Source organism: Lynx canadensis, chromosome F2, assembly GCF_007474595.2.
Source record: "Lynx canadensis isolate LIC74 chromosome F2, mLynCan4.pri.v2, whole genome shotgun sequence".
Classification (NCBI taxonomy): domain Eukaryota; kingdom Metazoa; phylum Chordata; class Mammalia; order Carnivora; family Felidae; genus Lynx; species Lynx canadensis.
Window position 1 is genome coordinate 36,301,046 of NC_044320.2, and position 21,851 is coordinate 36,322,896.

The following is a 21,851-nucleotide window of genomic DNA, read 5'->3' on the forward strand; positions in this document are numbered from 1 at the left end:
ACAGCTGGCAGAATTTCCCACATCCTGCAGCATACAGAGACAACACAGTACTTCCCACAACTCAACAGGGGCGTGGAAGGAGCTGAGACAAACAAGATCTGAGAGGAAGAGGGTCCCCAGAAGCGGCTGTGTATGCTACCCTCGGAACAGATGCCAAAAATAAATATTTGGGTGAGTTGTAGAAAAATAAAGAATTTTTTTGTGACTGGCCCCTTTAAGCTTGTATCCTTAGAACTTGGCTACATTTAGGATGGGTCAGCCGAGCCCCTGCTCTCAGGGGCCCACAGTCTGTCTGGGAGACAGAGAAGCAAGGAAACCATATCTACTGGGGATATGATGCCTTCGGGGGAAAGGGGTAATGAGTGACACGGGAGCTCCTGGCCCCGAAAACCGTTTTTGTGCGACTCCGCCGTCCCTCTCTCCAGTCCCACCTTTGGGATATATATGAGTTATTATTGCTAGGCAACAAATCGCCTCGAAACTAAATGGCTTCAGATAATCAACACTTATCATGTCACAAAGTTGGTGTGGGCTAGGAATTTGGGAATGGCTTGGCCAGGTGGTTTTGGCTCGGGGTCTCTCAGAAGGATGCAGTCAGGACATGATCAGGGCTGCAGTCACTTGGAGGTTTGACTGGGGTGGGAGGGTCCACCGCCACCACAGCTCACTCAGATGCTCCTTGTTGCCAGGCCTTAGTTCCTTACCACGTGATCCTCCCCACGGGGTGCTTGAGCATCCTCACAGCATGGCGGCCGGCTTCCCCCAGAGTAAGCGATCCCAGAGAAAGAGCAAGGAAGACTACATCCTGATCCAAAGAAGCTCAGCCCACACTCTAGGGGAGAGAACTAAGCTCCACCTCCAGAAGTGGGGGTGGGGGGAGTATCAAATTATTTATGGACTTAGTTTAAAACCACCAAAGGGCAGGAAGGAAGTCAGATTTCCTGAATTGCCCCACTGTCCCGATCCCCAAAACGTGATGGATTATCGTGGGTCCAGTGGTAATAACATGAGGAAGCCCACGTGACAAGCCTGGAATTGGGACTCAGACACAGTTGGGAAAGGTTAGGGGTCTAAATACAAGAGCATAGTCAAAACGATCACTGCTGGGATAGGGCTCTCAGGAAGCCAGCACGGGGTGGGGGGCGGGGAGTAGAAGTCAGGCGTGAGCGCCGACAGCCAAGGTCTGAGCTGTGCTTTTACGCAGGATGATAGGATCAAGGAGGGATGGGGCAGGGCCCGAGAGGGACCCAGGAGGGGGCCCCAGGCCCCAGGCCCAGGGCCGGACTGCCCAGTGGGCCCCCTAAACATGAGCTTTGAGACCCTCAGCGAACAAGATTCTTCAGCGAACAAGAATGTTGCAATCTAAATATCCCGAGTAAGTTCGTTATAATTTCAACACTTGGGTAAGTTTGTGAGTCAGTATTGTTGTAAGCTTGTGTTTTATGAGCCAGTATTGTTTTTATTTTAAATTTTATTCTGAATTACATAATGGGGATGGGAGGGGGATCGAGAATCTCTGAAGCAGAATTTGCCGATTGGCGTATCGTAGCGCACCGATAAACTGTTCGTGGGGAGGGCCTCCTCCAGAGCCGCGAAGCTAGTGGCCAGTACAGAGAACCTGCCATAAGGGGCAGCGGTGGGGGCTGACCTCCAGCCTGTGTCCTGTCCACCACGCCTGGCATCCTGGTGCAGGGACGAGCCAGCCTGCAGGGAAGGACACATTTTTGTTATTGCTAGTTTCCGCTAGCTGCTGGCTCGGCCAGTAGGTTATAGACCTGTTGAAATACGGATGCCTTTGGCCCTTGGGGAAGGAGGCCAGGCAGGCTAAGAGAGCACCCTGGAGCACCCGGGCCAGATCCCTTCTACCAGGAGCAGCCTGCCCAGTGTCCAAATGGGAAGGAAGGAAGGAAGGAAGGAAGGAAGGAAGGAAGGAAGGAGGGAGGGAGGGAGGGAGGGAGGGAAGGAAGGAAGGAAGGAAGGAAGGAAGGAAGGAAGGAAGGAAGGAAGAGGGAGAGAAGAAGGAAGGTAGGAAGGGAGGGAGGGAAGAAGGAAGGAAGGAAGGAGGGAGGGAGGGAGGGAAGGAAGGAAGGAAGGAAGGAAGGAAGGAAGGAAGAGGGAGAGAAGAAGGAAGGTAGGAAGGGGGGGAGGAAGAAGGAAGGAAGGAAGGAAGGAAATGAGGAAGGGAGGGAAGGAAATGAGGGAGGGAGGGAGGGAGGGAGGGAAGGAAGGAAGGAAGGAAGGAAGGAAGGAAGGGAGGAAGGGGGGGGAGGAAGGAAGGGAGGAAGGGAGGGAGGGAAGAAGGAAGGAAGGAAGGAAGGAAGGAAGGAAGGAAGGAAGGGAGGGAGGGAGGAAGGAAGGAAGAGGGAGAGAAGAAGGAAGGTAGGAAGGGAGGGAGGGAAGAAGGAAGGAAGGAAGGAAGGAAGGAAGGAAGGGAGGAAGGGAGGAAGGAAGGAAGAGGGAGAGAAGAAGGAAGGTAGGAAGGGAGGGAGGGAAGAAGGAAGGAAGGAAGGAAGGAAGGAAGGAAGGAAGGAAGGAAGGAAGAGGGAGAGAAGAAGGAAGGTAGGAAGGGAGGGAGGGAAGAAGGAAGGAAGGAAGGAAAGAAGGAAGGGAGGGAGGGAGGAAGGAAGGCCACCTGAATCCAGTCCTAACTAGGCTACTAACCACTCAAGCATCGGCGCAGTCCCTTGGGCACGGCTGTGCATGCAGGTGAAGGTTTCCTTACGGTCTCTTGCTAAATAATCGATCCCCAAGTATGGGTAGCACAGGAGGCCAGCGCGAATCAAGGACGCATGGAAGCAGAGACCGAGAGAAGCAAAGACTCGGGTAGCTACCACCCAGGGTTCGGCCCCCGTGGCTGGCTGGGGAGCAGCGTGCCGAGAAGGCGGAACGGGCCCATTCTCCCAGAGCTTTGGAAGCCCACCGCTGGTGGCAGAATGTCAGCAGCGCTCAGGCCATTCTGCTCCACTCCCTGATCCTTGTGGGGCCGTGCCTGAACCCCCCTCTGAAGTGCCCTTCCCTTTAGAGAGCTCCATTCCGCCAGAGGGGCTCTGAGTTGGTCCAGAGCAGTGAAGGGATCTGCGGCCAGACCCTCTAGCATAATAAAGCCTGAATCTGATAGGAAGAGGTCGTTTGGGACAGCTTTGTTTGTCCGCGGGATTTGGAGTCAGGGGCCTGCGGGCTGGGGTGTGCTGAAGGAAGTGACATATGCAAATGAGTCACATGCCTGCCCTGCGGAGACTGACAGCTTTATCACGAAGTACCCCAATCTCCCCGGGCCTGTGTATAAAGAGGCCTGGAGCCTTCTCTTGTCTTTTGGCAACGATCCAGCTTACTCAGGCATGACTTCGCACAGAAATCGGGTTTGGCTTTAAAAACGCTCCTTGTGATGGTAGCTCTGCAGCCAAGACAGGCTCTGTGCTGAATTATTGAGCGGGGCGCCTGCTTGCCTGCCTCGGCCCAGAGCCTTTCTTCTCTGTAGCTCCGTGGCCTGACAAGTCAGTTTCAATACGCAGCGACGCAAGGCCCTGTGCTCGCTCGGCCTGATGCTGGGCCAGATTCCAGACGTGCTTGTACAGCCGCCAACACACCCCGGGCACCAGGCTTTACTCCAGGGTCACGGGCCCTACAGATTCAGACAAATGGATATCTCGATGGTCTCCAAGCTATCGTCCTGTAGGAATCCTGTATCAACATATCTAACACCAATATCACGAATCAACGCCCCAACCAGCTTCTTCACCTGTTTTCTCTATTTTGATGAATGGTGCCACCATCCACCCAGGTGCCTGAGCCCAGGTCTCGGCTTCACTCTTCATTCCTGTCGCCTCCCGTCTCTGCAACATGGCATTGGTCTCCGAGTTTGTCTATGCAGCCTCTCAGATATTTCTCAGTGGGGCGCCTGGGTGGCTCTGTCGGTTGAGCGTCCGACTTCGGCTCAGGTCGTGATCTCACGGTCCGTGAGTTCGAGCCCCGCGTCGGGCTCTGTGCTGGCAGCTCGGAGCCTGGAGGCTGCTTCAGACTCTGTGTCTCCCTCTCTCTCTGCCCCTCCCCTGCTTGTGCTCTGTCTCTTCCTGTCTCTCTCAAAAATAAATACACATTAAAAAAAAAATTTAAATATTTTTCAGCGCCTGGGTGGCTCCGTCGGTTGAGTGTCCGACTTCAGCTCAGGTCATGATCTCACGGTCCGCGGGTTCGAGCCCCGCATCCGGCTCTGCGCTGACAGTTTAGGGCCTGAGGCCTGCTTTGGATCCTGTGTCTCCCCCTCTCTCTGCCCCTCCCCCCGCTCGTGCTCTGTCTCTCTCACTCTCAAAAACAAATAAACATAACATTTTTTTAAAATTAAAAATAAAAAACAAAATTCTCAGATGTATTCAATCGTCCCCATTCTCACCACTCCTGACTTGTGGCTGCTATCTCTCCTCTGGGCTCCTGACCTACTCAAGCTCCCTTTCTCCCATCCTTCGGCAACACCATCTAATCCTATCGTTGTCCAACCTTCGTTGGTTCTTATTCATTGCAGGATAAAGTCTAAAGCATGGTCGTCAGAGAGAGCTCACTTTGAATGTGTTCTGCCACTTGCAACATATGACATTGGTCAAGTCAGCCTGTGAAATGAGAGTAATAGCAATGGTGAGGATTGAGGTAATGTGACATAGTTCAGGATCCAGTGTCTAGAAAGTACCAGAAATGCTAACCTTTGTTGCTATTCACATCCTGGCTTCCCCTGCCCTGTCCCTCTTTATCTCCTGACCAGAGGGTCATATCCTACCCAACCACACACATTCCCTGAGCGTGCCCTGCCATCTCATGTGTTCGCACTTTGGGTATACCGTTCTCCTGCCTGGAATGACCTCTATCTCCTTATCTAGCCAACGACTTGCTACTCATTCTTAAAGGCCCATCTCAAATATTACCTTCCTTGAGACGGTCCTGATGCTCCCATCTCAGCATTTTCTTAACTTTTGTGACTCTCTTACAACCTGTTACCTTGAAATATTCTCATGCGCGCCTGTCTTAGCATGCAGTGAGCGCTCTAGGAACAGAGACAATTAGCCATTCAAACGTTCATTCGCTAACAGGCGTGTGGTATTTCTCACGGGCCAGGCATAGTGCTGGGTGCTGCAGACACAAAATGGCATTAAACACTATCTCTATTAATCAGGGCGCTTAATTGCCAACAATAACATCCACTATTTTATTGTGGAAAGACTTTTATTCCAGAGAATTGTGCCGCTCCCAGAATCGTGGCAAGGGCCAAGGCCAGGCTTGGTGTCTATACAAGTGCCAGCAATGAAGCTGGGAACTGCAGACTAAGAAAAAGCACCAACTCCATTAAGGCAATGTTCTAGTCGGAAACACCATAATTATAGCCATCCTGTGCCGGGGGCCGGATTTTAGAAACTCACCTGTACCTGCCCCCAAAGGATCAGATATCACCACCAAGGTTTCCAGAAGGTCTCTTCAGTTTTTGCTTCTATTTAAAGTCTCATACGGGGGCATCTGGGTGGCTCAGTCGGTTAAGCATCCAACTTCGGCTCAAGTGATGACCTCTCGGTCTGTGGGTTCGAGCCCCGCGCCGGGCTCTGTGCGGACAGCTCAGAGCCTGGAGCCTGCTTCGGATCCCGTGCCTCCGTCTTTCTCTGCCCCTCCCCCACGCTCGCAGTCTGTCTGTCGCTCTCTCTCAAAAATGAACAAACGTTTAAAAAAAATAAAGTCTCATACAGGTATACCTGCTTGATGGAACTTACATTACCTTTCTATATCCCAGCTGCCAGGCGGTCTCGTAAATGCAATTTTTAGCTTTCTAGCTCCAACAGGAAAATGCGCTACGAAGGGTTTGCAATGAGCTGGAGTGAGCCAAACTACAATATCCTGGCTCTTAAAGCGCTCTGGCTTGGGGGGAGAGTCAGGCAAGCCGACAGATGGTACAATGTTATCACTGTAGCAGGGGGCTGGGCACCAGAACAGCAGTCCCCAAGCCAGGTGAGGGGTTCCGTGTGCAAGATAAAGCTGCGTATGCCAAGTTTTAAAAGCTTGCATTTTACGCTGAAGGCATGGGGTAGTCACTGAGTGATGTGGTCCTACTTTAGTCCGGGAATGATGAACCTGGATTGGAGAGGAGCAAGTCTAGAGTGAAAAGGCCAGTTAGGAGAGCACTGCAGGCATCTGGGTAAAGTGATGATGATCTGAGCCAAAGAGGCAGCAATAGGGCTAGAGAAGAAGGACAGGGATGGAAAATAGTTTAGCCCCAGTGACAGACTGACCACGAAGGAAGGCCTTGGAAGTCAGTGGCCAAATCGCGGTTCGGGTGGTTGGGTAGGTTATGGTACCTCTGCTTTTCTTCTGGCCCTTCCTACTTATCTCGTTTTAGGGAAACTCTCCTTTCAGGAAACCATGGGGTCGTGAGGACCTGACCTCCTCACCCCTTACAAGTAGACATTTAGCCAGGCTGTCCGATCAGAGCCCCCCACCCTCAACCACAGAGATGGGTGCAGGTGTGGTCACGTGACCCAACCTGTGCCAGTCAATTAGGAATGTACCCAGGCTTGGCCGGACCCATCACAGAGAAGCTGGTGTGTTTCCATGAGGTTGACGAGTTGATGCATGAAACTCTAGAGTGTCCAGGAGCCGTTTTCCCATCAGGTATCTCCAATCGAATACCAAGGTGCAGGATGTTACCGGGAGGTTGACTGGCTAAGGAAGAGGGGACGAGAGTCACCCAGAGTGATGTAATTTGCATCTCCTGCACCAACAGCAACACCTACATGTAGTGAGTGCTCAGTTACGTTTAATGAGTGAGGAAATGAATGAAGCCTTTAAAATGTGTATTTATAAATACAGAAGGGTACTTCTGTCATGTCATTTAAAAAGTCAAACCTTGAGGGGCGCCTGGGTGGCGCAGTCGGTTAAGCGTCCGACTTCAGCCAGGTCAAGATCTTGCGGTCCGGGAGTTTGAGCCCCGCGTCGGGCTCTGGGCTGATGGCTCAGAGCCTGGAGCCTGTTTCCGATTCTGTGTCTCCCTCTCTCTCTGCCCCTCCCCTGTTCATGCTCTGTCTCTCTCTGTCCCCCAAAAAATAAATAAAACGTTGAAAAAAAAAATTAAAAAAAAAAAAAAAAGTCAAACCTTGAGGGGCGCCTGGGTGGCTCAGTTGATTAAGCATCTGACTTTGGCTCAGGTCACCGTTGGTGCGTTCAAGCCCCGCATCAGGCCCTGTGCTGACAGAAAGGAACCTGCTTTGGATACCCATCCCCCTCTCTCTGCCCCTCACCCACATATTCTCTCTCTTCTTCAAAAATAAATAAACATTTATTAAAAAAAAAAAAAGTTGAGCGCCTGGGTGGCTCAGTCTGTTGGGCATCCGACTTCAGCTCAGGTGATGATCTCACAGTTTGTGAGTTTGAGTCCCGCGTCGGGCTCTGTGCTGACAGCTCAGAGCCTGGAGCCCGCTTCCGATTCTGTGTCTCCCTCCCTCTCTGCCCCTCCCCTACTCACACTCTGTCTCTCTCTCTCTCTCTTTCTCTCTCTCTCTCAAAAATAAATAAACATTAAACAAATTTAAAAAATAAAAAAATAAAAAGTCAAACCTTGAGATTAAAAAAAAATCTATCAAATGGATTTATTGGACATGCAGAAATTTAAAAACAGGTAGATTCCTTGTTTTCTTGGGGGCAGTAGGCGAGGATTACACTGGGCATATTGTTTTGTATTGCACGTGATTTCCCTCGAATGGTTGAAGATATAGATGAATAATATTAAACATATTGCATTACTAAATACTGTATTCAACTAGATCCCCAATTCTTTTCCTTTAAATGGTTGATGCCGTAAAAAATAATCCATGTAACAGCAGGACTCACTTTCAAAGTCTTGGAAACCTGTTTTCTAGGGGCTGGTGCACCCAGACAGCGGGTCTTATTGAGTTGCAAAAACAACAAAGGCGATATAAGTTAAATTGCTATTTTAATCAAGTAGGGATCGAACATACGATAAGATATGTAATACATTTTGCTTCACATCGTGTACCGTGATTCATCCACAACTTTTGGTTTGCATGTGTGCTACTGAGCCCAATTAAACATCTAGCCACGGTCCTTCCTCGTCACTCCTTCCTTTGGCTAACAAAGATACGAGAAATCGGGAGAACTTGCAGACCTGGCCATGAGTAATTCATTTTCTTTCCATTTCTCCACTTATACCAGGAACCAACACTTGTTTTGAGCTTTAATTAAACAAATTGCCCGGAAGGTATTAGCAACACGTTTCTCTCAGGCTGGGAATCTGCGGGCGCGGCTGGTAGTTGGGAGTCTGTCCTGGGCTGTTGGGCAATCGAGGGAGAGGAACCCTGAAGAGAGAGGAGAAGAAGGAAAGTGGCACAGCGCTTGCACGTGTCTCCTCCCTAAGTTGTGGCAATAAACAAGCCAGGCAGGAAGGCACCCCCCCCCCCATCTCTCTGTGTCCTTTCCTTTGCCTCCGAACAGTCTCTGGCTGTGTTCTTCTTACCAGGGTCACATCTCCCTCGTCCCCTGAGCCTGACGGAGGGAGTGTTTGCAGAAAGGAAGCCCGAGAACTTGGGAGTATGGGAGCACGTCTTCTATCAAAGGATGAAAAAAATAGTCACACACATGCGAGAGGGCAATTTGCAAATCCCCTGGGAAATTCTGCCCAGGGTTATTCAGCTACCCCCCTATCGCCTTTGTCTGCAAGGCAGAGTTACCACAGGGGTAATTCGCGGCATCAGGGGCTTGGGCAGAGAGGGGCACCCCGTGGCAGCAGGTATTCTGCTAACCAGATGTCACCGCTCTCTACTCCCCCATCTCCTTTCTGGCCCTGTCTGCTTTCCTCCTCTCAGACACCCTCTTGGTCACACAGTCCTCTGGCTAGCTCATATACCCTTTCCCCCTTGTTCGGGAGAAAACGCTGTATTATTTTATAGTGACCTTTCCAAGAGCAGACACAAAGGAGGTAAGAACGGGTGTAAGAAGGGACTAGCATACCAGCCAGAACAGGTGCTGAGTTAACATTTGTTGAATGGCTGATACACAGACAAGCATCGAGATAACTCCTAGAACCAAAGAAGCTTTGAAAGTAATACAGAAAAAAAACCAGATCGTTCTTTCCCCACTCTTCCATCCGACGCTACCCTGCCACGGGCTTCTCTGGACTTCCCCCTCCACACAGACATTGTGGACCTCAACATGCTGCCCTAACCTAGCTAAGCCCCCAGATGATTAAATAAACCACGTATCTGGAGGAGTGGAGGGGCCAGTTTAGTAGGTGAGAACCCCAGACCATGTTGAGGTCTGGAGAGCCCCATTATATCTAACAGCACATAAACCACAGCTTATAAGGCTAAAAACGTCCCCACTTGGTCTGATCCTTTTTGGTCAACTCAGACTAGAGGTAGCCGTTAGTACTAAAATGAATAACAATGCTATTATCTTTGAGCGGACCTATCATTTGTCAAGCACGTCCTCAAATTCTTTTATTCAATTATACATAACTTTAGTTCTGTCACCCCACCTCGCAGCTGGGCACACTGAGGTTCAGGACGATTAGAGGACTCATCTAGATGACACATGGAACACCGGCCGTGCCACGATTTGAACCCGGATCTGTCTCCTTCCCTACCGGGCACTGTGATAAGCCACATGAAGAAGAGAGCACGTTCATGTGCATTGCCTGTCAACAAAGGGTACCAGGTATTCAACTACTGCATTTAAAATTTTTTTTTCAACGTTTTTTATTTATTTTTGGGACAGAGAGAGACAGAGCATGAACGGGGGAGGGGCAGAGAGAGAGGGAGACACAGAATCGGAAGCAGGCTCCAGGCTCCGAGCCATCAGCCCAGAGCCTGACGCGGGGCTCGAACTCACGGACCGCGAGATCGTGACCTGGCTGAAGTCGGACGCTTAACCGACTGCGCCACCCAGGCGCCCCTCAACTACTGCATTTTAGAAGTCAAAGCTGACTTTCCTACAGGCCGCCTTTCTTCTTAGGAGAGTCCCATTTTGCCTATGATGGAGACAGATGTCCCCATAGAAAACCCTGGTGACCCATTAAAATGTTATGAAAACTGCCTCTGGCCAGACCGGTAGGAGCCAAGACGAGAACACAAAGCACATCCTCTGGTGATTTAAGGAGGCGTTGGCCTCACCACCTAGTGGGGCTTGTACAGGTGCAAATGCTATTAGGCAAAGCCACAGAAATAACAGACTGAATTAAGCTTTAATCTCTGAACCATTGTAAGGATAATGAGTGCACTTTATAATAATTGCCAGAAGTGAGAGCAGGGAAGAAAACATTGGAAAAGGCCGCAGCTTCAGTTTCTTCCTTTGCAAACCGGGAGTGTAGTACCAGCCAAGCTCCTGAGCCCACAGAAGGCTAGAATAAAAATGCTCCGCGATTAACGAAGAGGAAACAGATTTAGAAAGAGGCCCGCTTTACCAATGGGTCTCCCAGCCTCCAGCTCCTAGCTGACCGTTGACCATGATGACCACAAGCCTGCCCTGAGGCAGGCTCTCCTGTGCATTTTCCCCGTAGGCTGGAAATCCAGCTCGCTTATATAACAGGCTTCGAGGCAGCACTCGTCTTTAAGCAGGAGGGACCCCGGATTACTCCCCCATTTCTGTGGCTTCCGGGGCAGGCATTCCCAGCTTCCTGGGAATTTGGTGAACCACCCGAATGTGTCTGCCAAGCCTCTCTCTTCTGGGTGTATTTGATTCATTGTTGTCCAGAACCCCCAGTGGGTAACATTCCCCCGTCACGTTGGGTTGTTGTGCCCGGGGAAGCAGAGCGCCAATGGGGGTAACTGGGTACGGCTTCTGTCTTTCTCTTGTTTCTGTCCTCACTGTTGCTTTTTCTCAGAGGAAGAGACATTTACCTGTAGAACCACAAGAAAGCCCGCAGAGGGTTCTCGGGAAGACATAACTGTTCCAGCCGCCGTCAACATTTGTGTACAAATACCTGTTTGGGTATCTGTTTTCAATTCTTTGGGGTATAGATCCAGGAGTGGAAATTGCAGAGTCTTATGGTTGATTTCCACGTATGCGTTAATGTCCAGAATAAGGAAAAGCATAGAGATAGCAAGCAGATTGATGGTTTCCGAGGGCTGGGAGGGACAGGGCAGTAGGGAATGACTGTTAATGGCTACGGGGTTCCTTTTGAAGGGACGCACATGTTTGGGAACTTCATAGAGGTGAGAGTGGCACAACACTGTGAATGTACTAAATGCCCTTCAACCGTACATTTTTAAGATGGCTATAAATTTGTTATGCGAATTTCACCTCAAGAATTATTTATTTATTTATTTTTTAATGTTTCTTTATTTTTGAGAGAGAGAGAGAGAGAGAGAGACTGCAAGCAGGGGAGGGGCAGAGAGAGAGGGAAGCACAGAATCTGAAGCGGGCTCCAGGCTCCGAACTGTCAGCACAGAGCCTGACACTGGTCTCAAACTCAGAGACCAGTTAAGCGTCCGACTTCGGCTCCGGTCATGATTTCGCGGTTCGTGAGTTCGAGCCCCATATAGGGCTCTGTGCTGACAGCTCAGAGCCTGGAACCCGCTTCAGATTCTGTGTCTCCCTCTCTCTCTGCTCCTCTCCTGCTCTCACTCTGTGTGTCTGTCTCTCTCTCAAAAATAAAAATAAACATAAAAAATAATTAAAAATAAAAAGCACCTCCAATACCCGAGACCTGCCTTCCCAGGGAAGTACAATAGGAGAGAAACACAACTGAGAGCTTAAGAGCCTCAGACACCTTGATGCAGTTGTGGTGCAGTCGTATTTTATGGGGGAAAGGAGTGGTCTGGTGGCTTCAGATTCATGAAAGACAAAAATCTTCATATTGTCATTATTACCATAGGCGTTTCTTAAGATACGGTAAGCTCTTTACATTGCTTTCGTAAGTAGTATTCATAGTCCTAGCAACAACATTCCAGACGGTTCTTCTTATGAACCTCAAGGCTGAGAACCACTGGTCTAGACTGAAAGAAGGGAAAAAGGCAAGTGTATGATGCACATCTTTGGTCCTTCCAAATATGGCGTCTTGAAGATAAAGAGGGGGAGGGATCAGGCATGGCAACTCTCGTTAATAACACCGTATTGCATATTGAAAGCTGCTAAGAGGGGCGCCTGGGTGGCGCAGTCGGTTAAGCGTCCGACTTCAGCCAGGTCACGATCTCACGGTCTGTGAGTTCGAGCCCCGCGTCAGGCTCTGGGCTGACTGCTCAGAGCCTGGAGCCTGTTTCCGATTCTGTGTCTCCCTCTCTCTCTGCCCCTCCCCCGTTCATGCTCTGTCTCTCTCTGTCCCAAAAATAAATAAACGTTGAAAAAAAAAAATTTAATAAAAAAAAAAAAAAGAAAGCTGCTAAGAGCAAATCTCCGAAGTTCTCGTCTCGTCTCGTCTCGTCACAAGAAAAAAAAATTCTGTAACTCTGTGCAGTGATGCAATTTAACTAGATTTACTATGGTGATCATTTCACAACATATACAAATACTGAATCATTATGTCGTACACCTGAAACTAATATGTTATATGTCAATTATATCTCAATAAGGAAATGAGCAAAACATTCCAAAAATACACAGCAGAACACATCAACAAATGGGAAAACATACCATCTTTTCTGACAAGATGACACAATGTCATTTTCCTCTCTTGCATCGAGATCCGCTGATCTTCTTAATTCGATTTTTAAATTCAGCATAATGTCAATAAACCTGTGCATAATTAAAAAAAAGGGTAGGAAATTTTGAAAATGTTCCTACTCGTTTGTAGGGTTTAGTTCCATTCTGTGTACATATTAAAACTCTAGAGTATTAATACATGTTAATAGATTTTTTGTTATGATGTCATCTCATTTGGGGGAGAGTTGAGACAGGTTGGGCTCTATTAAAGGATAATTATTTTTAATTAAAGAGGTAAAATCATGATTCTCATATAGATATAAAATGATCGCATGTCAAGGATTTTATTAAACTCATTAATTGACAAGGGAGAACTTGATTAGCTGCCACCCAGGCCATAGTCTCTATTCTTTCACATGGGTGCTGTCCTTCTCCACTCAGCTCAGCCTGGCAGACCCCTCCAGACCCCAGCTGGGCCGGGACCGTTGTTCCTTTTCTGACATTTCTTAGCCTCAGATGCTTCCTCTCCATGAACCCTACTGAGCTGGTGGATGGGATGGCCCCTGAATGGGGTGAAATTACAATCATCAGTTTGAAACAAAGAGAACGATACTACAGACCCAATAGGACCTATCGGACAGACCCAATAGGACCTATCGGTCTCCATGCTAAAAGGCAGCTTTTCTCTGAGCTGGAAACTGCGAGGTCTGGAGGGAGATCAAAGGGAGAGAGAAGGAGCATGGGGCTGAGCACCCCCACCCTTGAGAAGGCTGCTATCCAGGCTGGGGAAGTGGAGGCCACTCTGTATTAGTCAGGAATCTCCAGAGAAACAGAATCAATAGAACATGCACATATATAGAAAGAGAGATTTATTTTAAGAAATTAGCTCATATGATTACGGATGCTTGGCAAGTCCAGAATCTGCAGGATGGGCCAGCAGGCTGGAGACATAGGGGTGAGTCAATGTTGTGGTTCAAGTCCAAAGGCCATCTGCTGCAGAATTTATTCTTGCTCAGGGGAGGCCAGCCTTTTGTTCCATTCAGGCCTCCATCTGATTGCATGAGGCCTACCCACATATGAGGAGCAATCTGCTTTATTCAAAAATCCACTAATGTAAATATAAAGTTCATCTAAAAACAGCCCCGTAGACACATCTACAGCGATGTTAGACTAAATATCTGGTCACCTTAGCAGAAGTTGACACGAGCTGACACACAAAGACCATTACACATTCCCAGGACCGTAGCCTGGGTCTTTGGAGCCCATGGGTCAGTGGTCCAGGTGCTGAAGACTGCTGAAGAACAAGGCTGGTGCTGAGAGAAGGGGAAGGGAAATATGGCTTCAGAGTGGCCAAACAGAAGGTTAGGAAAAACCCAGCCCAACCTTATTACTCCCCTGTCCAGCCCTCTACCTCCTGCCCCCTGTCCCCTAGAGAAGATTTGCTACCTGTCCAACCTCCAGGCTTATCAAGGCATTTCTACTGAGCTCGTAAAATGAGCCACGATAGCTCGTCATGGCCTCGTTCAGCTGGACCATTCTTGTGAAGGCCCAACAAGCAGCCTGGAAAATCTGAACATTCTTCACTTAATTCCTGGGGTGCCCTGTGATGGCTTCACAGATTTACGGTCAACCGTGGTTGCAGGGGGAGAGTGCTGGGACCTGGCAGTAACCTGCTGTGTGACACCGTAGAGGAAGATTAACCACCCTGGAACCAATGGTTTCTCTTTATCTCTGTTGAGGCTTTGGGCCCTTGACAGTGTGTTGAATAATGCCCCCCTGCCCTGCCCCCCAAAGGTATGCTCATGCCCTAATCCCTAGAACCTTTGAATATGACCTTATGTGGAAAAGGGGCCTTTTTGGTTATAATTAACTTTAGGATCTTGGGATAAGATCATCTTGATTGTGTAGGCGGGCCTAGTTCCAATAACAGTTTTCCTTGTGAGAGAAGGGCAGAGGGGCACTGGAGTTCGAGAAAGAGGCCACACGAAGACGAAGGCAGAGACTGGTATTGGGGGTCACGGGCCAGGGTGTGCCTGGAACCACTGGAAGCCGGAAGAGGACAAGAAGGTTACTCCCCCAGGGCCTTCAGATACCTATGTCAATGTTCCGGCCTCTAGAACTGGGAGAGAATTAATTGCTGCCGTTTTAAACTGCCACGTTTGTGGTGACTTGTGATAGATTAGCCCCAGGAAACTAATATACCCTCTTGGTGGCCCTTAGAAGTTGTCTGAGGCACTGTGGATCCAGATAACAAACACTGGCAGGCTGCCTGAGATGAGACAGACGAAGTGTCCTGGCCACAGAGAAGCTGTGATAACATGCACATGTGTGTGAATTCATCCACCCCCCCCCCCCCCCCGGCCTTAAGATCTCTTTATCGAGAACCAACCACATGGTAGGCGTCATGTTGGGTACTGATGATCAGGGGATAATCAAAACATCTTGGGAGGGGCAGCTTCACAGCTGATTGCCACCCGCGTCCCTTGGTTGGACCAGTTCTTTTTTAGAAACTATTTTTTTTTTTAACGTTTACTTATTTTTGAGAGAGAGAGAGACAGACAGCGCAAGTGGCGGGGGGGGTGGGGTGGGCAGAGATGGAGGGAGACACAGAATCTGAAGCAGACTCCAGGTTCCAAGCCGTCAGCACAGGGCCCAACATGGGGCTCGAACTCCCGAATCGCGAGGTCATGACCTGAGATGAAGTTGGACGCTTAACCGACTGAGCCACCCAGGCGCCCCCAACAATAAAGCATTTTTTAATTAAGGTATCTACATTGTTTTTAGACGTCATGCTGTTGCACACTTACTAAACCACAGTGCAGTGTAGACGTAACTTTTATATGCACTGGGAAACCAAAAAATTCATCTGACCCCCTTTATTGCAGCGCTCGCTTTATTGCAGTGGTCTGGAGCCAAACCCACAATATCTCCGAGATAACGCTTGTATTTGCACAGGCCTCAGCTGTGCTTGAATTAACTTCAATTTCCTCATCTGTAAAATGGGGGTGATGGCTTGTAGGGCTGCTGAATGGATCGGATGCCCAATACTCAATAAACAGCAGCGGTCACTATTTTTACAGAACTGGTCCCTTTGCATAGTTGTCCTCTGGCTCTCATTCGGAGGCCTGGGGTCCCTTCTGGTCTAACCCGGAAAGTTTTGTTTTTCTGCTAGCGCCAGGCAGGCACCTTTCAGAAGGTGCGAGGACAACTGGCAATGAAGAGAACAACCGGGCAGAGAGCACCCGGCAAAGCACACGTGGGCCTTCAGTATGACTCGACCGCGTGCCTGCCTGGATTTTCAAAGAAAGGAAATGGCAGCAGTGAAGACAGATGTCAGGGCCCGTGACTCTACCAGCCTCCTTCACGCTCAGAGCCACTCTGCGACGCAACTCTGGGGGCCCATTAGAACAACACTGGTGGATGTAGCAGCCCCTTCCCGGCAACCTGTCCTCTGACGTGGGGAAGAATGAGAATTTGGACTTTCAGATGCTAATTCCTCCTCACCTGAGTCCTGAGTTTTATATATTCATTAAAATGGCAGTGGGTGTGCAGACAAGTTCTTGTACGTACGTGTTCATAGCATCACCGTTCACGACAGCCAAAGGTGGAGACAACCCAAATGACCTTCAGCAGATGGCGGGATAAACAAATTGCGGCATATGCATTTACTGGAATGCGATTCCGCCACGGAGAGGAGTGAAGCACTGGTACATGCCACAACTTGGATGAAACTCAAAAACATTACGCTAAATTAAAGAAGCCAGGGGGCCCCTGGGCGGCTCGGTGGGTTGAGTCTCCGACTTCGGCTCAGGTCATGATCTCACGGTTCCGGGGTTCGAGCCCCGCATCGGGCTTTCTGCTGTCGGCACAGAGCCCGTTTTGGATCCTCTGTCTCCCTCTCTCTCTCTACCCCTCCTCTGCTCTCTCTCTCTCTCTCTCACACACACACACACACACGCACACACATACAATAAAAAAATTGAAATAGTTTTTGTTGTGTGAATTTCACCTTTTTTTTTTTTTTTTTTTTTTACTGACACTTCACCTTCCAACACGAAAGAATCCTGAACGATTCTCAAAGAGCCTGATCTCAAAGATAGCCTCAGGGCTATCTTCTCCCCAAGTCTGGTTCTAGGATCTTTGCTTATTGCCGTACCGGGAAAGAGAAAGATGCTGCAGATCTGGAGCCAGTGCAACAACTCGCCCTTCAGTGGGGATTATTTTGAAAAGAGACAACCAAAAAGACAGGTCCAGTCCTCTCCGCAAGACGTGTTTGATCTCAAAGGCAGTTTGTCCTAGGTTGTGATATCTCTATTGCATTCAATTCATGCTTCCATTCCAGAAATATTAGTGTTTTTTAATACCTCCCCCACACCAACTGTAAGACCTTACGGCAGCTTTCTGGATTTGCAGCGAGTCTCATATTCCTTCCGAACATGGTTGGCCAGAAACTTGGGTGTCCCTGCCTAACATATGGAGAGAAAAACCGATCCTCTCACTGTGTTTTCGGTTCTCTGAACGGCCTTCCCAAAAGATACTCTTAGTAGCAATTATGCAGATGTGTGGACAAGGTGAGGCTACTTTTGGAGGATCTACTGCTACCTCAGAGGAACAAATGCCAAATCTCCAAACAGCGCTATGGATGCCCAAGAGCAGAAGACGCCCTGTGGCTCTCAGTTGGAATCCTCCCTCTCATTTATCAATCACTGTTGGTGCTCCAGGGTTGGGACGGCAGTTTGTCGATGTTGGGAGTCTAGACTCTTTCTAGATTCTGTGTGCTAACGTTAGGATGTTGTCCTTATCTACAATGTCCAAAATGGTTCAACAGCACATCCACACTCCTGGAGGAGAAGGGAAATAGGAGCAATGGAGGACAAACTCATTTCCTTTCAGGAACATGGCCTGGAAATTTCACACATCACTGCTGCTGATATCCCATTAGCCAGAATCTAGTGGCCCTGTCACACCTACCTGCAAGGAAGGCTGGTCTTGTGCCCAGCTTAACCTTCCATCCGAACAGAAAAAGGGGAGAATGGATAGTGAGAGAGACAACTAGGACTCAGGCCCACCATCCAACTAATGTTCCTTCTTTCACTCATATCTCCAGTGCCTTTGCTGCCATTTAAAACAGGGGGTTTGTGGGTCTCCTGGGTGGCCCAGCCAGTTAAGCGTCTGACTTCGTCTCAGGTGATGATCTTGTGCTTCGTGAGTTCGAGCCCCGCGTTGGGCTCCGTGCTGACAGCTCAAGCCTGGAGCTTGCTTTGGAGTCTGCGTCTCCTTCTCTCTCTACCCCTCCCCTGTCCATGCTCTGTTTCTCTCTCTCTCAAAAAGTAAATAAACATTAAAAAAATAATAAAACAATAAAACATTGAGTTCGTGCCCCACCTCTGAGCCTTTACTCATGGTCTTCCCTAACGTGGAAGGGTCTGTCCACTTCTCCACATCCATATTGCCTTCACTGCCCCCTCTGCCTCGTCTCCTCCCTTCCTGACAACCTTCCCTGACAATCCCAGCCCTCGGTGACTTCCCAAGGCGTCCCTTGACCTTTATGTTTTCATTGTACATGATGTCCTATATAGCTAAGGTTTAATTTCAGAACTAGACAGCACATTTCTTGGGAACAGGGTCCTCATCGTATATTTTTCTTGTATCCTTCATGGTCTCTAGCTCGGTGCTGAGCACACATATGTATTTAACAATTACTCTCTGAAATGAATTGAAGTTGATTAGAATGACATGCTCAACAATCTAGGACAATACTTTTATTCTTCTTTGATTATAGTATTTTTTCACCTAAGTGGTCTGCATGTAATTATATATATACAGTTTTATATAAATACATACACATATTAATTTACTTATATAAGTATATATAAAGAGTTTAATCTCTATAATATAAAAAATTTATATGTACATACATATACGCACACATTTGCAACTCAAGAAACCAGGTTTATTCTTATTTAGTTTTCTTATCCTCTTGTTTACTGGGCAAACTTTTCATCAACGTTACCTGCACTGTTTCAAAACTTAAATAGGATAAGCAGAACCTTTTAGCACAGCACTGGCACACAGCCAGCACTAAATAAATGCTAAAATTAAAAAAAAAAAAAGGCAAGAGCAAAGTATAAATGTAAACTGAGTTAGAACTTACTGCCAGAGCAAGGATTCTGGTATTAGACCCTGGTCTGAACTTTGTTTCTTCTATTTATTCACAGTTTTGTAGAGTATTAAGTGAATTGACTCATCGTGCTTGTCAATGATCTCTCAGTTCCATGCACACCCTTTATACTTTGATCTGTAAGGCTATGGGCTTAGATTCTGAAAATGAGATTTCCCAGATTCCCTTGCGAGCTGATTTCCACTTAGGGTCTGCAATTGGGAGGCACAACTGGGAGACTGGGAGGCAGGAGGAGAGAGGAAGGGACTTCCTTCCTCTTTCCACCTTCCTTACGACAGCTACCACTCTGACAACTTTAGACCAGAGTCTTGCCACTTCCTACAGGCCCTGTCACCAGCCACCCAGTGCCCTTTGGCAATCTTAGTGCCGAGTATATGATGGTCCTACAGCAGCCCAACAACAAAGATGGTGGCTCTTCCTCTACATTCCTAGGTTATACCTCTTTCCTTTTGTTCCCCCCAGCCCTAAGTTGCTCCCTGTATTTACCGACTTCACTGCTTTCTTTTGGATATTCCAACACATGTGAAATCCATTCACTATATTAAATACCCCCTGGTTAAAATACCTATTATAATTTCTGTTTTCCTGATGGCATTTTGATTGATACGGCATGCAATGTGCTTAAGGCCTTTCATCTTCTCAACAAATGTTAGTTCCCCCCTAGGTGATTATATCTGCTGTGTTAAAAGAAAATGCATGATAGAAGCGAAGATATATTCACTGTATTTTTTACATTACCATTTCTTTTCAGAGTTCTTGAGCTTTCTTCATGGGCTCCCATTTCAGATGTGAGGGTTAGTGCAAACTCCCATGGATGGTAAGTAAGAATCAGGGCTTGGCCTTGGTTGAAATTGGGGGGAGAGCCAAAGAAAATTAACTTTCCAACAACTAGGCTTATACCACTGGGATATGACTGAAGCCCAGGATGGGGGATCCTAAAAGAGAACAAAAGAGAATGCCACAAATATCTATCACATCATCTGTTCTCTTGGCTACTCTTACCTCTTCCTTCTCCATTATGCGTTTACACTGACCTGATCTGAGAAACATCTCCAATTCATAAAAACATTGCTTCTTTAAGCCCATGTTTCTCTCACTCATTACCCACACCAGTTTTCCTAGATTCAAATCAGAAGCCCATGAAGAACCCCTTGGGTGAGAAGTGATCCCATGAATGTTGAAGGAAGCTTTGCCCTCACCGGGGAATCAAGGCACTAGGTTATCATGAAATCCAGTCCTTTGCAATTATTATTGTATCACGTGAGATGTCGTCTCACTGATGGGCTTCCGAATTCCATCTCAATGGAGAAATCCACAGCAACAAACAAAGTGTAAGGAGAGAAAGCAGAGCCAGGGAGGGGTTAGTGTAATAAGCTGGTGACTGCAAATAATATGACTTTATTTATTATTTTAACAAATAAATCAGAGCTTATATTTCCAAATAACAAATTTTTTTTTCCAACCGTGCTACCATGGCTCACTGTATTTTAAAATTATCCCTAGAGCCTGCTGCAGAATTTTATAAAAAATTCTCAAATCTTCCTGGCCTCAAATCTTCCTCCGTGAGTGGATTTGGTGATTTGGAAACAATTGAAGTCATTTGGAAGTAAATCTGGTGACCAAGGTATGTGAACAAGATGGGAAACACCATTATTTGGTCAAATTTGGCTGTAACCAAAAGAAACCAGGACTGGGGGGGTGGGGGTGGGGAATGTAAGCTAAATGTGAGTAGAGTTTTCAAAGAGAAATTGCAAGCATTTTAGATAGTATTTGGAAGAAGTAATAGTCTTCCAAAGATGACTTCAAAGATGACTATTTTATATGTATTTTTTTAATGTTTATTCATTTTTGAGAGAGAAAGAGAGAGACAGAGCGTGAGCAGGGAAGGGGCAAAAAGAGAGGGAGACACAGAATCTGAAGCAGGCTCCAGGCTCTGAGCTGTCAGCACAGAACCTGATGCAGGGCTCAAACCCGCAAACCACAGGATCTTGACCTGAGCTGGAGTCATACACTTAACCAACTGAGCCACCCAGGTGCCCCATGGATGACTAATTTAAAGGATGGTGCTCATCATGAGTAACTGGATCACGTGTGTGTGTGTGTGTGTGTGTGTGTGTGTGTGTGTGTAATCAACCTAACTTTATAATATTATATTTATAGAAGTTGCTCTCAGTTTTCTCTCTACATATGAAGATGCCCCGTCCAGGGTATTCTTCCCTGCCTATCATGACCTCAGGCCAGGAGTTTGTCTCAGAAAAACATGGATTTTGGAAAAAGATTAGTATGCAAATCTGTGCCTAAACGACTTACTGTGTCTGAAATCTTAAGCAAGTTGCTTGAGCTCATTGCACTTTAGTTTTCTGATGTATATAATGGACAAAATACAATGGAGTGATTAAGAGGCTTAAGAAACTATGTATGTAAGTGCCTAGCTGAGTGCCTTGGCCCAGAGCAGACACTCAATGAATGGTTACTATTATTGGTGCAAACATAATTGTTTTCAGTTTATAGTTTAATTCCAGTTACTTAGATACAGTGTTATATTTCACGTATACGATATAGTGATTCAAAAATTCCATATATCCCTCAGTGCTCATCACGACAAGTGCACTCCTTAATCCCCATCAGCCATTTCACCGTCCTCCACCCACTTCCCCTCTGGTAGCCATCATTTTGTTCTCTGTAGTTAAAATCTGCTTCTTGGTTTGTCTCTCTCTCTCTCTCTTTTGCATGTTAGTTTTGTTTCTTAAATTCTACATATGAGTGCGATCATATGGTATGTCTCTGACTGACTTATTTCTCTTAGCGTTAGACTCTCTAGCTCCATCCATGTTGTTGCAAATGGCAAGATTTCATCCTTTTCTGTGGTTGAATAATATGTGTATACATAAAACTTCCTCTTGGTCTATTCATTAATCAGCAGGCACTTGGGCTGCTTCCATGTCTTGGCTATTATAAATAATGGTGCTATAAATATAGGGGGTGTATGAATCCCTTTGAATTAGTGTTTTCGTATTCTTTGGGTAAATACCCAGTAATGCACTTGCTG

General features: G+C 47.4%; 1 long non-coding RNA gene across 1 annotated transcript in view; it reads left to right on the forward strand.

Annotated features, from left to right (window-relative positions):
• The window catches only part of LOC116737882, a 79,439-nt gene extending 59,017 nt beyond the window's left edge, over positions 1 to 20,422 (forward strand). Inside the window, exons 3-4 of the long non-coding RNA XR_004343190.1 lie at positions 19,554 to 19,619; positions 20,306 to 20,422. This is a non-coding gene — a long non-coding RNA (uncharacterized LOC116737882). The remainder of the gene's footprint in view (positions 1 to 19,553; positions 19,620 to 20,305) is intronic.
• Positions 20,423 to 21,851: the final 1,429 nt, after the last annotated feature.